The sequence below is a fragment of the Oncorhynchus masou genome, chromosome 24 (genome assembly GCF_036934945.1).
Source record: "Oncorhynchus masou masou isolate Uvic2021 chromosome 24, UVic_Omas_1.1, whole genome shotgun sequence".
In the NCBI taxonomy this organism is placed as follows: domain Eukaryota; kingdom Metazoa; phylum Chordata; class Actinopteri; order Salmoniformes; family Salmonidae; genus Oncorhynchus; species Oncorhynchus masou.
The window spans coordinates 18,008,508-18,026,214 of record NC_088235.1 but is presented as its reverse complement, the minus strand read 5'-3'; the positions used below and the strand labels follow the sequence as shown (position 1 = coordinate 18,026,214).

The 17,707-nt window shown below is 42.5% G+C and overlaps 1 protein-coding gene across 1 annotated transcript in view; it reads right to left on the bottom strand.

Moving 5' to 3' along the window:
* The window catches only part of LOC135511874 (integrin alpha-9-like), a 201,312-nt gene that overhangs the window by 76,047 nt on the left and 107,558 nt on the right, over positions 1 to 17,707 (bottom strand).

Here is a 17,707-nt window from a genome sequence, read left to right as displayed (position 1 = left end):
ATTGTTTACCTTATTTGCTTTGGCAATGTTAACACATGTTTCCCATGCCAATAAAGCCCCTTAAATTGAATTGAAATTGAGAGAGAGAGAGAAGGGAGGGACGGGGGAAACAGTGAGAACCAAGGTGGAGGCAGCACAGAGAAAATATGATCAGTGAAATACTCACTTCACAATATATAACTGTGCCTGTGAGGAATTAACTTGTTGGAGGGGAAACACAAACACACACAGAGACAGAGAGAGAAAGACAGAGACGAGACAGAGAGAGACAGAGAGAGAGAGAGAGAGAGCCATGGTGGAAGCAGTGAGAGGGGATCCAAGATACATTTTAAAATGAACATTGCTAATAGAGTATGGCATCACAATAGAGTGTATACAGTTTGCTGACTAGAGATGAGTTAAGGAAAATGTCATTTACTTCATGATGACCCAGTTTAAATGTTGTTCACAATGCAGGTACTACTACTACTAATAATAATAGTAATAACACTACATGTATTCTATATAGCGCTTTTTATTACAAGCAGAGTCTCAAAGACACAAGAAAAAACAACAACAATTGAACAAAACCAATGTACAGTAGGGAGGGATGTGGCAGTTCTTGGGCGATGGTCTTTAGATGATGGAATAATATACAATGACTTCCATGAATCAGAAAGGAAAACACTACAGTACAAAAATAAAAGATCTCTCTGTAGGACAGGACAGTAATAGGGAGGACAACCTCTATGTCCAGTGAACACACTCTGTGTCCCAAATGGTGTGTGTGTAAACACTAACCCTGAGAGGAAAGTTCACTAAGGGGCTGCTGTTTCTGTGTGTGTGTGTGTACAGGGCAGGACAATGTGTGTGTGTGTGTGTGGGGGGGGGGGGGGTGTGGGGAGGGGGGTGTGTGTGTGTGTGTGGGGAGACATTATGTGTGTGTGTGGGGAGACGTGTGTGTGTGTGGAGACGTGTGTGTGTGTGTGGGGGGGGGGAGACGTGTGTGTGTGTGTGTGTGTGTGTGTGTGTGTGTGTGTGTGTGTGTGTGTGAGACATTACATATACAGTTGAAGTTGGAAGCTTTCATACACTTAGGCTGTAGTCATTAAAACCCGTTTTTCAACCACTCAACAAATGTCTTGTTAACAAACTATAGTTTTGGCAAGTTGGTTAGGGTTAGGGTTATGGTTAGGACATCGACTTTGTGCATGACACAAGTAATTTTTCCAACAATTGCTTACAGACAGATTATTTCACTTATAATTCACTGTATCACAATTCCAGTGGGTCAGAAGTTTACATACACTAAGTTGACTGTGCCTTTAAACAGCTTTAAAAGCTACTGATAGGCTAAATGACATCATTTGATTCAATTGGAATTCAAGGCCTACCTGCAATTCAAGGCCTACATTCAAACTCAGTGCCTCTTCGCTTGGCATCATGGGAAAATCAGAATAAATCAGCCAAGACCTCAGAAAGAAAAATTGTAGACCTCCACAAGTCTGGTTCATCCTTGGGAACAATTTTGAAACGCCTGAAGGTACCACTTTCATCTGTACAAACAATAGTATTGTCATGAAGTTGCCCTCTTTGGGTACAGCGAGCACCATCCCCCGCTCTCTGCTCCTACAACCAGACTGCTGTGGTCAGAGAGAGGTCGTAAATTCCTGAGGAGAGAATCTCCTCATGGCCACACAGAGTGAATTTTCATAGAGAACAAAGGAATGTCTTCCACCTCACAGAACTTGAGGTCCGAACAACATTTATGGAGAAAGTATAAAAGATCAGTGAAGTATCTGTCTGGGACAGGCCCTTACTTTGTTTGTTTGTGTGTGCACTTCTGTGATTGTTTAGTTAGTTAATAAATACATGTTTTAAGACAATTGATGTATGACAGTTAACCCACTGTTCCTTGGCCGTCATTGAAAATAAGAATTTGTTCTTAACTGACTTGCCTAGTAAAATAAAGGTAAAAAGAAAAAAAAGACTGATAGTTTAGACTGTGTTCGTGCAGATAACAATTTACAACGTTTGGAATGAGACTAACGTGAGGTAAAATAAATAATTCATTAATCAGAAGAAGATTGATCAGATATGGAAATATCTGAAAGGTTATATTAGGAAATTATAACTTTGCAATCTGAATATTTTCCTTGGTGCCCCGACTTCCTAGTTAATTACAGTTACATGATTAATCCGTTTGATCGTGTAATACTAATTACAGAGGATCTTTGATAAAAACGAAGTCTTCAATTTAATGATAGTAAAGACACGACAGTATGCAAGTATAAACACCATGGGACCACGCAGCCGTCATACCGCTCAGGAAGGAGACACGTTCTGTTTCCTAGAGATGAACGTAGTTTGGTGCGTAAAGTGCAAATCAATCCCAGAACAACAGCAAAGGACCTTGTGCTGATACTGAAGGAAACAGGTTCAAAAGTATCTATTTCCACAGTAAAACAAGTCCTATAATCGACATAACCTGAAAGGCCACTAAGCAAGGAAGAAGCCACTGCTCCTAAAGCGCCATTAAAAAGCCAGACTACGGTTTGCAATTGTACATGGGGACAAAGATCATACTTTTTAGAGAAATGTCTTCTGGTCTGATGAAACAACATTTTAACTGTTTGGCCATGATGACCATCGTTATGTTTGGAGGAAAACGGGAGGAGGCTTGCTAGCCAAAGAACACCATCCCAACCGTGAAGCACGGGGGGGCAGCATCCTGTTGTGGGGGTGCTTTGCTGCAGGAGGGACTGGTGCACTTAACAAAAAAGATGTCATCATGAGGTAGGAAAATTATGAATTGAAAAGGTGTGTGAGAGCACGGAGGCCTACAAACCTGACTCAGTTACACCAGCTCGGTCAGGAGGAATGGGCCAAAATTCACCCAACTTATTGTGGGAAGCTTGTGGAAGGCTACCCGAAATGTTTGACCCAAGTTAAACAATTTAAAGGCAATGCTTCCAAATACTAATTGAATGTATGTAAACTTCTCTACCATTATTCTGGCATTTTCCATTATTAAAATAACGTGGTGATCCTAACTGACCTAAGACAGGGAATTTTTACTAGGATTAAATGTTAGGAATTGTGAAAAATTGAGTTTTAATGTATTTGGTTAAGGTGTATGTAAACTTCCGACTTCAACTGTATATATTGTGACAGTTCACTGGTCATCCGCAAAGCCAACTATTCCATTGGCCGCCTTTCCTTCCAGTTCTCTGCTGCCAATGACTGGAAGGAATTGCAAAAATCACTGAAGCTGGAGACTCATATCTTCCTCTCTAACTATAAGCATCAGCTGTCAGAGCAGCTTACCGATCACTGTACCTGTACACAGCCAATCTGTAAATAGCCCATCCAACTACCTCATCCACATATTGTTATTTATCCTCTTGCTCTTTTGCACCCCAGTATCTCTACTTGCACACCATCATCTGCACATCTATCACTCCAGTGTTAATGTTAAGTTATAATTATTTTGCCTCTACGGCCTTTTATTGCCTTACCTCGCTACTCTTCTACATTTGCACACACTGTACATAGATTTTTCTATTGTGTTATTGACTGTACGTTTGTTTATGTGTAACTGTGTTGTTGTTGTTGTTGCACTGCTTTGCTTCATCTTGTCCAGGTCGCAGTTGTCAATGAGAACTTTTTCTCAACTGGACTTCCTGGTTAAATAAAGGTTAAATACATAAATAATTACACATTGTATGTGTGTGTGTGTGTGTGTGTGTGTGGGTGGGGGGGGGGGGAGAGACATGGTGTGTGCGGGGGTGAGACGTGATGTGTGTGCAGGGGGTGGAGACGTGTGTGTGTGTGTGTGGGGGGGGATGAAACATGATGTGTGTGTGTGGGGGAGGTGAGACATGGTGTGTGTGCGGGGGTGAGACATGGTGTGTGTGTGGGGTGTGTGGGGGTGAAACATGATGTGTGTGTGTGGGGGAGGTGAGACATGGTGTGTGTGTGGGGGGGTGAGACATGGTGTGTGTGTGGGGGGGGTGAAACATGATGTGTGTGGGAAGGTGAGACAATGTGTGTGTGGGGGGAGAGACATGGTGTGTGTGCGGGGGTGGAGACGTGTGTGTGTGTGTGGGGTGGGTGAAACATGATGTGTGTGTGGGGGGGTGGAGACATGATGTGTGTGTTTGTGGGGGGTTTTGACATGATGTGTGTGTTTGTGGGGGTTGAGACATGATGTGTGTGTTTGTGGGGGTTGAGATATGATGTGTGTGTGTGGGGGGTTGATACATGATGTGTGTGTGTGTGGGGGGAGTTGAGACATGATGTGTGTGTGTGGGGGGAGTTGAGACATGATGTGTGTGTGTGTGGGGGGGGGTTGAGACATGATGTGTGTGTGTGTGGGGGGGGTGGAGACATGATGTGTGTGTGTGGGGGGGGGGTGGAGACATGATGTGTGTGTGTGGGGGGGGTGGAGACATGATGTGTGTGGGGGGGTGATGTGTGTATGGGGGGGTGAGACATGATGTGTGTATGGGGGGTAAGACATGAATTCTGCAACATCCCTGATGTCCTTACACAGCTCTCTGGTCTTGGCCATTGTGGAGAGGTTGGAGTCTTGATTGAGTGTGTGGACAGGTGTCTTTTATACAGGTAACGAGTTCAAACAGATGCAGTTAATACAGGTAATGAGTGGAGAACAGGAGGGCTTCTTAAAGAAAAACTAACAGGTCTGTGAGAGCCGGAATTCTTACTGGTTGGTTGGTGATCAAATACTTATGTCATGCTATAAAATGCAAATGAATTGCTTAAAAATCATACAATGTGATTTTCTGGATTTTTGTTTTTGATTCCGTCTCTCACAGTTGAAGTGTACCTATGATAAAAATAACAGACCTCTACAGGCTTTGTAAGTAGGAAAACCTACAAAATCGGCAGTGTATCAAATACTTGTTCTCCACACTGTATATATTCATACACACATGCATACATACATACATACTTTTTAAAAGAATATACCTTTATTATTATTCCCCGGCAAACCCTACCGCCGATCCTCCAATTGGAGTAAACTAATAAACACTTCAATCTATACATCTTATACACACTATACATTCACAGTCTATTCCACAATAGCTATTTTCTGTTTGTTTTTAGTCCTTACCCTATTTCTGATGTCCATTCAGTTTGATTTCTATTTGTAACTGTGCTATTTCACAAAAGTTCTGAACATATATATGACAAATGTCTTAATTTATGCCTGCAGTGAACCCTAACGCAGGTTTTAATCTTTTAAAATACTATTGTTATTGTCAGTTTGGAAAAGTCCTAAATTAACTGGTTACAGTAAAACATTTTTAAAATTTAACTTGGCAAGTCAGTTATGAACAAATTCTTATTTACAATGACGGCCTAACGAGGACCAGTGGGTTAACTGCCTTGTTCAGGGGCAGAATGACAGAATTTTACCTAGTCAGCTCTGGGATTCAATCCAGCAACCTTTTGGTTACTGGCCCAACGCTCTAACCGCTAGGCTACCTGCCACCACAGCATTCAATCGGGAGTGACCTGATTACAGTATTCAATAGGGAGTGACCTAGTTACAGTATTCAATAGGGAGTGACCTGGTTACAGTATTCAATAGGGAGTGACCTTGTTACAGTATTCAATAGGGAGTGACCTGGTTACAGTATTCAATAGGGAGTGGCCTGGTTACAGTATTCAATAGGGAGTGACCTTGTTACAGTATTCAATAGGGAGTGACCTGGTTACAGTATTCAATAGGGAGTGACCTTGTTACAGTATTCCTTTCTAAAATTATCTGCTGAAATTGTTGCCACCCCTATTACTAGCCTGTTCAACCTTTCTTTTGTGTCGTCTGAGATTCCCAAAGATTGGAAAACAGCTGCGGTCATCCCCCTCTTCAAAGGGGGAGGCACTCTTGACCCAAACTGCTACAGACCTATATCTATCCTACCCTGCCTTTCTAAGGTCTTCGAAAGCCAAGTCAACAAACAGATTACCGACCATTTTGAATCTCACCACACACTCTCTGCTATGCAATCTGGTTTCAGAGCTGGTCATGGGTGCACCTCAGCCACACTCAAGGTCCTAAACGATATCTTAACCGCAATCGATAAGAAACATTACTGTGCAGCCGTATTCATTGATCTGGCCAAGGCTTTCGACTCTGTCAATCACCACATTGTCTCGCCTGGTTCACCAACTACTTCTCTGATAGAGTTCAGTGTGTCAAATCGGAGGGTCTGTTGTCTCTATAGGGGTGCCACAGGGTTAAATCTTGGACCGACTCTCTTCTCTGTATACATCAATGATGTCGCTCTTGCTGCTGGTGAGTCTCTGATCCACCTCTACGCAGAGGACACCATTCTGTATACTTCTGGCCCTTCTTTGGACACTGTGTTAACAACCCTCCAGGCAAGCTTCAATGCCATACAACTCTCCTTCTGTGGCCTCCAATTGCTCTTAAATACAAGTAAAACTAAATGCATGCTCTTCAACCGATCGCTACCCGCTCCTACCCGCCTGTCCAACATCACTACTCTGGACGGCTCTGATTTAGAATACGTGAACAACTACAAATACTTAGGTGTCTGGTTAGACTGTAAACTCTCCTTCCAGACCCATATCAAATATCTCCAATCCAAAGTTAAATCTAGAATTGGCTTCCTATTTTGCAACACAGCATCCTTCACTCATGCTCCCAAACATACCCTTGTAAAACTGACCATCCTACCAATCCTCGACTTCGGCGATGTCATTTACAAAATAGCCTCCAATACCCTACTCAACAAATTGGATGCAGTCTATCACAGTGCAATCCGTTTTGTCACCAAAGCCCCATATACTACCCACCATTGCGACCTGTACACTCTCGTTGGCTGACCCTCGCTTCATACTCGTCGCCAAACCCACTGGCTCCATGTCATCTACAAGACCCTGCTAGGTAAAGTCCCCCCTTATCTCAGCTCGCTGGTCACCATAGCATCTCCCACCTGTAGCACACGATCCAGCAGGTATATCTCTCTAGTCACCCCCAAAACCAATTCTTTCTTTGGCCGCCTCTCCTTCCAGTTCTCTGCTGCCAATGACTGGAACGAACTACAAAAATCTCTGAAACTGGAAACACTTATCTCCCTCACTAGCTTTAAGCACCAACTGTCAGAGCAGCTCACACATTACTGCACCTGTACACAGCCCATCTATAATTTATCCCAAACAACTACCTATTTCCATACTGTATTTATTTTATTTATTTATTTATTTTGCTCCTTTGCACCCCATTATTTTTATTTCTACTTTGCACATTCTTCCACTGCAAATCTACCATTCCAGTGTTTTACTTGCTATATTGTATTTACTTTGCCACCATGGCCTTTTTTTGCCTTTACCTCCCTTATCTCACCTCATTTGCTCACATCGTATATAGACTTGTTTCTACTGTATTATTGACTGTATGTTTGTTTTACTCCATGTGTAACTCTGTGTCGTTGTATGTGTCAAACTGCTTTGCTTTATCTTGGCCAGGTAGCAATTGTAAATGAGAACTTGTTCTCAACTTGCCTACCTAGTTAAATAAAGGTGAAATAAATAAAAAATGTTTAGAAAACTCAATCGGGAGTGAACTGGTTACAGTATTCAATAGGGAGTGGCCTGGTTACAGTATTCAATAGGGAGTGACCTGGTTACAGTATTCAATAGGGAGTGGCCTGGTTACAGTATTCAATAGGGAGTGAACTGGTTACAGTATTCAATAGGGAGTGGCCTGGTTACAGTATTCAATAGGGAGTGACCTGGTTACAGTATTCAATAGGGAGTGGCCTGGTTACAGTATTCAATAGGGAGTGGCCTGGTTACAGTATTCAATAGGGAGTGGCCTGGTTACAGTATTCAATAGGGAGTGACCTGGTTACAGTATTCAATAGGGAGTGGCCTGGTTACAGTATTCAATAGGGAGTGACCTGGTTACAGTATTCAATAGGGAGTGGCCTGGTTACAGTATTCAATAGGGAGTGAACTGGTTACAGTATTCAATAGGGAGTGGCCTGGTTACAGTATTCAATAGGGAACTACAGTGATATCAAATGTCATGTGGATTTTACCCAGACTCGTAACTCCTGGATATGCTGCATATTTACCAGGGAGATTAAAGATACTGTATGCTGCATATTACCTCTCCCTCCTCTGTTCACATAATTATGAGGGAAAACAAATACATACAACTATCACTATTACAAATCCTCGTCCTCCTCGTCTTGCCATAGCACCTACCAACCATTACCAGTCATTAGGATTTCCCTGCTCTGCTGACACATTGACGAGGAAACAGAAAATCACTCCACACACCTATCGTCCTGCCTCCCCTCCTCCTTCGACACCCTACTCTCCTTACTCAGCAGTTCCCCAGCTCCAGGTCCGGGTGGGGTGGGGGTTAGTGTGGGGCTGTGCCCTTAGTCTTCAATAAATCAGCTAACATAGCAAAAGTCCTTGACTATGTACATATTCAGTGAGCACAGCCTTGCTATTGAGAGAGGCCACCATAGGCAGACCTGGCTCTCAAGAGAAGACAGGAAACTGAGCTGCTCTTCATACCAAATGTTTGACCACATTAGAGACATATTTTCTACAGATCACACAGAACCACAAAGAAAACAAATCCAACATTGATAAAGTCCTATATATGTTAGACGAAATACCACAATGTGCAATCAGAGCAGCAAGATGTGTGGCCCGTTGCTATGACAAAAGGGCACCCAGAGGAATCAAATCAAATTGTATTTGTCACATACACATGGTTAGCAGATGTTAATGGGAGTGTAGCGAAATGCTTGTGCTTCTAGTTCCGACAATACAGTAATAACCAACAAGTAATCTAACTAACAATTCTAAACCTACTGTCTTATACACACAAGTGTAAGGGGATAAATAATATGTACATAAAGATATATGAATGAGTGATGGTACAGAGCAGCATAGGCAAGATACAGTAGATGGTATCGAGTACAGTATATACATATGAGATGAGTATGTAAACAAAGTGGCATAGTTAAAGTGGCTAGTGATACATGTATTACATAAAGATGCGGTAGATGATATAGAGTACAGTCTATATGTAAACATTATATTAGGTAGCATTGTTTAAAGTGGCTAGTGATATATTTTAAATAATTTCCCATCAATTCCCATTATTAAAGTGGCTGGAGTTGAGTCAGTGTGTTGGCAGCAGCCACTCAATGTTAGTGGTGGCTGTTTAACAGTCTGATGGCCTTGAGATAGAAGCTGTTTTTCAGTCTCTCGGTCCCAGCTTTGATGCACCTGTACTGTCCTCGCCTTCTGGATGATAGCGGGGTGAACAGGAAGTGGCTCGGGTGGTTGTTGTCCTTGATGATCTTTATGGCCTTCCTGTAACATTGGGTGGTGTAGGTGTCCTGGAGGGCAGGTAGTTTGCCCCCGGTGATGCGTTGTGCAGACCTCACTACCCTCTGGAGAGCCTTACGGATGTGGGCGGAGCAGTTGCCGTACCAGGCGGTGATACAGCCCGCCAGGATGCTCTCGATTGTGTATCTGTAGAAGTTTGTGAGTGCTTTTGGTGACAAGCCAAATTTCTTCAGCCTCCTGAGGTTGAAGAGGCGTTGCTGCGCCTTCTTCATGATGCTGTCTGTGTGGGTGGACCAATTCAGTTTGTCTGTGATGTGTATGCCGAGGAACTTAACTTACTATCCTCTCCACTACTGTTCCATCGATGTGGATAGGGGGGTGTTCCCTCTGCTGTTTCCTGAAGTCCACAATCATCTCCTTAGTTTTGTTAATGTTGAGTGTGAGGTTATTTTCCTGACACCACACTCCGAGGATCCTCACCTCCTCCCTGTAGGCCGTCTCGTCGTTGTTGGTAATCAAGCCTACCACTGTTGTGTTGTCCGCAAACTTGATGATTGAGTTGGAGGCGTATGTGGCCACGCAGTCGTGGGTGAACAGGGAGTACAGGAGAGGGCTCAGAACGCACCCTTGTGGGGCCCAGTGTTGAGGATCAGCGGGGTGGAGATGTTGTTGCCTACCCTCACCACCTGGGGGCGGCCCGTCAGGAAGTCCAGCACTCAGTTGCACAGGGCGGGGTCGAGACCCAGGGTCTCGAGCTTGATGACGAGCTTGGAGGGTACTATGGTGTTAAATGCCGAGCTGTAGTCGATGAACAGCATTCTCACATAGGTATTCCTCTTGTCCAGATGGGTTAGGGCAGTGTGCAGTGTGGTTGAGATTGCATCGTCTGTGGACCTATTTGGATGGTAAGCAAATTGGAGTGGGTCTAGGGTGTCAGGTAGGGTGGAGGTGATATGGTCCTTGACTAGTCTCTCAAAGCACTTCATGATGATGGAAGTGAGTGCTACGGGGCGGTAGTCGTTTAGCTCAGTTACCTTAGCTTTCTTGGGAACAGGAACAATGGTGGCCCTCTTGAAGCATGTGAGAACAGCAGACTGGGATAAGGATTGATTGAATATGTCCGTAGGAGAGGAGCGCAAACAACGGCGTAAATACAACCTATATTTATCTGTTTATTTCACTTGCTTTGGCAATGTAAACATATGTTTCCCACACCAATAAGACACTTTGAATTGATTTCAGAGAGGGGGGGGTGGTCAGCCTGATTCCCCATCACCCACCTGCCAGGGCCTTGAGAGATAACAGAGCAGAGCTTTCCTTTCTCTGTGGGGAGACTAGGGAATAGAGGACTACTGTCTATTTGTTCATCGCTCTCTCTCAATATTTCACTGGTGTTTTCCCAAACCACACATAGGCCCTTACTCACCACCCAAACCACACATCCCCAAACCACACATATCCCTGAGTCGCTTCTATTTTCAGGTTGCTGCAGCTAGCGACTGGAACGAGCTGCAACAAACACTCAAACTGGACAGTTTTATCTCTTCATTCAAAGACACAATCATGGACACTTTTACTGACAGTTGTGGCTGCTTTGCTTGATATATTGTTGTCTCTACCTTCTGCCCTTTGTGCTGTTGTCTGTGCCATGTTTTGTGCTGCTACCATGTTGTGTTGCTACCATGTTGTCATGTTGTGTTGTGATGTGTTGCCACCATGCTATGTTGTCATCTTAGGTGTCTGTTAATGTAATGTTGTGGCGTCTCTCTTGTTGCGATGTGTCTTTTGTCCTATATTTTTATTTTATTTTAAATGTTTAATCCCAGCCCCAGTCCCCGCAGGAGGCCTTTTGCCTTTTGGTAGGCCGTCACTGTAAATAAGAATTTGTTCTCAACTGACTTGCCAAGTTAAATAAAGGTTAAATAAATAAATGTTTAAAATTCATGCCAAAGACTCTAATTGGCTAAGGATTGAGTGTTTTTCTTCTGTGTCTTTAGTTCAGTTAAAAAACTTTCCGTATTTAGACTTTGATATGAGCTTGCCACAGCAGGACTTGGCAGAAATGGTTCTCTAAATCACAAAACATTGCTCTGGTTACATGTCCTCAAACTAGTACCACACCAGCCTGGTCCCACACAATGTTTATAGCCAGAACCTCTGCTATAGGCGTTTGTTTCCTTCTTACTTTACCACAACAGCCTGTAGCACAAACCCCGGACCTGTCATGATGAACATAAGATTCCAAAACACAAACCCTGTGCTCCCACAAAAAAGTACAAATAAGCCCACCACCCACCACCCACCTCCACCTCATAACCCAGGCTCCTGTGCGTCTGTGTGTGGCAGTGTGACGACAGACCGACATTCAAATACTATTTGAAAAAATGTATAATACTTCCGCTGGGCTTAATTGTGCTTGCCTGGTGAATGGAACCAAGAGTATAGTCATAAAAGTGCCAACCCCAGTCTGAGGAGTGAGATGAGCTTCTGAAACTAATTCACCTCTCTGGTTTTCAGACGGCTCTGGTTGCAAGAACAACAGAGAGATAACCAGACCACCACTCTTAAAAATCAGGGGGAATGGGAGTTCACACTCAGCTCCACACACACAGCACACACAGGCACACACAGAGTGAGAAAGAGCCTCAGAGGAGGAGCGGGAGCTGACCCTAACAGAACCTTAGCAGAGCAGAGAGAGGTCACATAAACACCTCTGAATTCTACCAGCAGGCAGAAGCAGTTACAAAAGTCAATAGCTGTGTTCGAATACTCATACTAACCATACTATTTGTGATGTGAATTAAGTATATAGTATAATTATTGGTCATAGTATGTATGTCGTTAGTAACCCATAAGTACCCGGTTGTCGTACTAAATTCGCCAAAATATGAAGTATACACGCACTATTTCCGTTATTTAGGGCAATTCTTCAGGAAAATGGCGTGGCTTCACATCATTTTCAGATTTGAAGAAAATGGCGGAAAATATGCAACCGAAGTACTCCAAGAGCAGATACAAATTCATTGCTTTAACTAATTATGACAAACTTGAAGAAAATGTTGAGCAAAGTAATAAAATTATGTTGGCTGACAATTTATTAGCTCCGGTGTCCTTACGAACCACATTGCATTTCATTACAGCAGTATGTTGTTAGCTAGCTACCTAACGTTAGTTGGCTACGTATGCATCAAACTTGCCAGTATATTAACTATAGGCTATCTAACTACCCAATGTTAATTGACTTGATTATTTCCATCATTATTAGCTTAGCTAAATGGTATAGTTGTCGGGTGTTCTCAATGGACATTTGGGTGCTTTCGTAAATTCGCTCTGGCTATCTATTCCGATTTTAGAGGACTCTATTCTGCGCTCTGGTACACTCCGATGAATGAATTCACGAGCGCTCAACACCCGTTGAATATGGCTGGTGTCTGTAAACGTCGGCAAAAAAACTTAATTAAATTGTTGCCAGCAGCACAGTTACAGTCACCAACTCTCTGGATAACATGAAAAGTGCTAACAGCTCTAGGGCGAGTAAAATTTTAAGAGTGGTCTCATTTGTGTCTGGAAGTAGCTAGCCAACGTTAGCTTGGGTGCTTGACTGCCGTTGTAAGGTCAGAACGCTCAAATCAACCCTACTCCTCGGCCCGAGCGTCCAGTGTGCGATCCGATAGCGAAACACTCTGAATTTACAAGCGGACAATCTGAAAATGCTCTGAACTCACGAGTGCACTCTGGCACTTCAGAATGAATTTAACAACACACACAAAGTCGTAAAATGTCTACCTAGTAATTTGTTATGCTAACTAGCTAGCAAGAATTTGCATAGCAACCGTATCAACTTCCAGTAGACAGAAGAAGAGCTAGTATGCTTAACTGAAAGGATATTGTTCATTTACAGTATTCTAAAATTATAAATACTCATTAATCTCTGCCCCTTTTTTCAATTTTCTTCTAAAAATCGAACTGCCTGTAGCTCAGGCCTTGAAGCAAGGATATGCATATTCTTGGCACCATTTGAAAGGAAACACTTTGAAGTTTGTGGAAATGTGAAATTACTGTAAGATAATATAACACAATAGATCTGGTAAAAGATAATACAAAGAAGGAAAAAAAACCTTTCTTTTGTATGTTTTTTGTACCATCATCTTTGATGAGAGAAAGGCCATAATGCATTATTTGAGCAATTTAGATTTTGGCCACTAGATGGCAGCAGTGTACGTGCAAAGTTTTAGACTGATCCAATGAATTTCTGTTCGAATTTTGGATCAAGATTGCACAGATTTGCCTAATTTGTTAATTAACAACTTTTCATGTTCAAAATTTTGCACTCTCCTCAAACAATAGCATGGTATTCTTTCACTGTAATAGCTACTGTGAATTGGACAGTGCAATTAGATTAACAATAATTTAAGCTTTCCGTCAATATCAGATATGTCCGTGAAAATTTTCTTCCTACTTACAACTTCATGCTGATCGCATTAGCTCAACCGTCCCATGGATGGGACACCGATCCCAAAGAAGTTTAAGAAGCTGCTAGGTTGAGAGACTTTTTGTTTAAAAAGCTGATAGTTAGAGAGATCAGCGGGACCAGGAAGTCACAGACAGGAATGGAACATTATTAAAAGAGGACACAGGAGTCTCTCACAGCCAGACCTGCGTTCAAATATTATTTTAAATATTTAAAATACTTGAGTGCCAGGTGTAGTGGGGTTTGCACTTTATGGACTGTTCCATTGGCTCCATTGCAACAGGCAAGCTCAATCAAGTAAAGTGAATATACATTATATATTATAAAGTATTTGAGATCAGTTCAAAGGTATATAAACCCAGGTCTGGAGGAGTCTCACACACAGCAACAGCCTTAGTCTGACGACTGTAGGAAACATAAGCTGTGTTCGAATACCCATACGAGCATTCTGTATTCTACACACTTAAACAGACTACCTCAACCTATTAGCTTCCCAGACAAAGAAAGAGTCTGTTACAGGAGGTAAACCAATACTAAACCTGAAGTTAATAGTTCATTCAATTAGCCAGCTGAAACGAAAACCCTTGAAATATTATTTTTGCAATATTTTAGGTCAAATATGATTGAATTTATATTCAATCTAATATGCACAATGTCCATTCATCTCCCTCCCTCCTGCCCTCCCTCTTTCCTAAGCTTTGACTGACATGGCATCTCTCCCCGGTATGATTAGGTCTGTTCTGCTGGCCTTACAAAAACTGAGGCTGTGTCCCCATTTTCCACTCACCTTCCATACATGTGCACACTTCCCTTCCATACATGTGCACACTTCCCTTCCATACATGTGCACACTTCCCTTCCATACATGTGCACACTTCCCTTCCATACATGTGCACACTTCCCTTCCATACATGTGCACACGTCCCTTCCATACATGTGCACACTTCCCTTTCATACAGTTTCACACTCCCCGTCATGGAATTAAAAGTCATTGGACTGGTGTAGAGTAAACATTGGCTAGAGAAACATGGCATCTTACTCAGGTCTGACGAGGTCTGTCTGCTGTTATCCTATGTAACAACAATTGTCAGAGAGCAGACAGACAGACAGCACACTAACCTAACCTCTAGCCGAGAGCCAACGCCCTCCCCCTCTTCTGGGAAACACATTTACAGTTACAGTTTCGGGGAAAAAGTCTGGGCTTAAATGTGGAGGTTCACAATCAGATATACTATGAATGCTGGAAAATATGTTTCGCGTTCAAATACTCACTAACCATACTATTACCGCACTAACCATACTATTTGTGATATACATTGAGTATATAGTATGCTTATTGGTCATAGTATGGATATACAGTAGGGCAAAAAAAGTATTTAGTCAGCCACCAATTGTGCAAGTTCTCCCACTTAAAAAGATGAGAGGCCTGTAAGTTTCATCATAGGTACACTTCAATTATAAACAGACAAAATGAGAAAAAAAAATCCAAAGAATCACATTGTAAGTTTTAACAAATTTATTTGCAAATTAATGTGGAAAATAACAAAAGTTTCTCAATACTTGTCTGTCTGTTATATACCCTTTGTTGGCAATGACAGAGGTCAAACATTTTCTGTAAGTCTTCACAAGGTTTTCACACACTGTTGCTGGTATTTTGGCCCATTCCTCCATGCAGATCTCCTCTAGAGCAGTGATGTTTTGGGGCTGTTGCTTGGCAACACGGACTTTCAACTCCCTCCAAAGATTTTCTATGGGGTTGAGATCTGGAGACTGGCTAGGCCACTCCAGGACCTTGAAATGCTTCTTACGAAGCCACTCCTTCGTTGCCCGGGCGGTGTGTTTGGGATCATTGTCATGCCGAAAGACCCAGCCATGTTTTATCTTTAATGCCCTTGCTGATGGAAGGAGGTTTTCACTCAAAATCTCACGATACATGGCCCCATTCATTCTTTCCTTTACACGGATCAGTCGTCCTGGTCCCTTTGCAGAAAAACAGCCCCAAAGCATGATGTTTCCACCCCCATGCTTCACAGTAGGTATGGTGTTCTTTGGATGCAACTCAGCATTCTTTGTCCTTCAAACACGATGAGTTGAGTTTTTACCAAAAAGTTATATTTTGGTTTCATCTGACCATATGACATTCTCCCAATCTTCTTCTGGATCATCCAAATGCTCTCTAGCAAACTTCAGACGGGCCTGGACATGTACTGGCTTAAGCAGAGGGACACGTCTGGCACTGCAGGATTTGAGTCCCTGGCGGCGTAGTGTGTTACTGATGGTAGGCTTTGTTACTTTGGTCCCAGCTCTCTGCAGGTCATTCACTAGGTCCCCCCGTGTGGTTCTGGGATTTTTGCTCACCGTTCTTGTGATCATTTTGACCCCACAGGGTGAGATCTTGCGTGGAGCCCCAGATCGAGGGAGATTATCAGTGGTCTTGTTTGTCTTCCATTTCCTAATAATTGCTCCCACAGTTGATTTCTTCAAACCAAGCTGCTTACCTATTGCAGATTCAGTCTTCCCAGCCTGGTGCATGTCTACAATTTTGTTTCTGGTGTCCTTAGACAGCTCTTTGGTCTTGGCCATAGTGGAGTTTGGAGTGTGACTGTTTGAGGTTGTGGACAGGTGACTTTTATACTGATAACAAGTTCAAACAGGTTAATATAGGTAACGAGTGGAGGACAGAGGAGCCTCTTAAAGAAGAAGTTACAGGTCTGTGAGAGCCAGAAATCTTGCTTTTTTGTAGGTGACCAAATACTTATTTTCCACCACAATTTGCAAATAAATTCATAAAAAAATCCTACAATGTGATTTTCTTGATTTTTTTTTCTAATTTTGTCTGTCATAGTTGAAGTGTAGCTATGATGAAAACTACAGGCCTCTCATCTTTTTGAGATGGAGAACTTGCACAATTGGTGGCTGACTAAATAGTTTTTTTGCCCCACTGTAGTTAGCATGCAAAAAGTTTCTGGATGTTGTACTACATTTTCCAAAATGAGAAGTATACAAGCAGTGGACATTAGTTCTGTGCTTTTAGGGCCCATTATGCAATTCTTCCAAAAATGGGCATGGCTTCACATCGTTTTCAGATTTGGAGAAAATGGCGGAAGTCCAACGAGAGCGGACACAAATTCATGCCTTTAACTAATTATGACAAATGTGAAGAAAATGTTGAGCAATGTAATAAAGTAGTGACTTTTCAAATAAGTTACTTTACACATTATATTGGCTGACAATTTGTTAGCCACACAATCTGTACAAACCACATAGCATATCATTACAGCAGTATGTACCGGTATGTTAGCTAGCTACCTAACATTGGTTGGCTACGAATATATCAAGCTTGCCAGTATAGTACCTATATGCTATCAAAACCAACGCTTATTGACTTGATCATTCCTGTCATTCTTAGATTCTTAGCATTGTCAGTAAACATTAGCAAAAAAAACATAATTCAATTGTTGCCAGCAGCACAGTTACAGTCAACAACGCTCTGGATAACCAGCTCTGCTAGGGTGGGTAAAATGGTCAGAGTGAGGTGTTCTCTCATTTGTGTCTGGAAGAAGCTAGCAAGCTAGACAACGTCAGCCAGTTATCTTGGGTGCTTGACTGTCGTTGTAAGGTCAGAAAGCTTGAATCAACCCTAATCTCCTGCCAGAGTGTCCAGTTTGCGCTCTCAACGCTCCAAGAGCGAAACGTTGCGCCCAGAGCGCAGTCTAAGAGCACTCCGGAACTCCAAATTGAATTTAAGAACACATCCAAAGTCGTATAATGTCTAGCTAGTAATTTGTTATGCTAACAAGCAGGCAAGAGGTTGCATAACAGCATCAACTTCCGGTAGACAGGCAAAGCACTAGGATGCTCAGCTGATAGGATACCGTTTGTTTA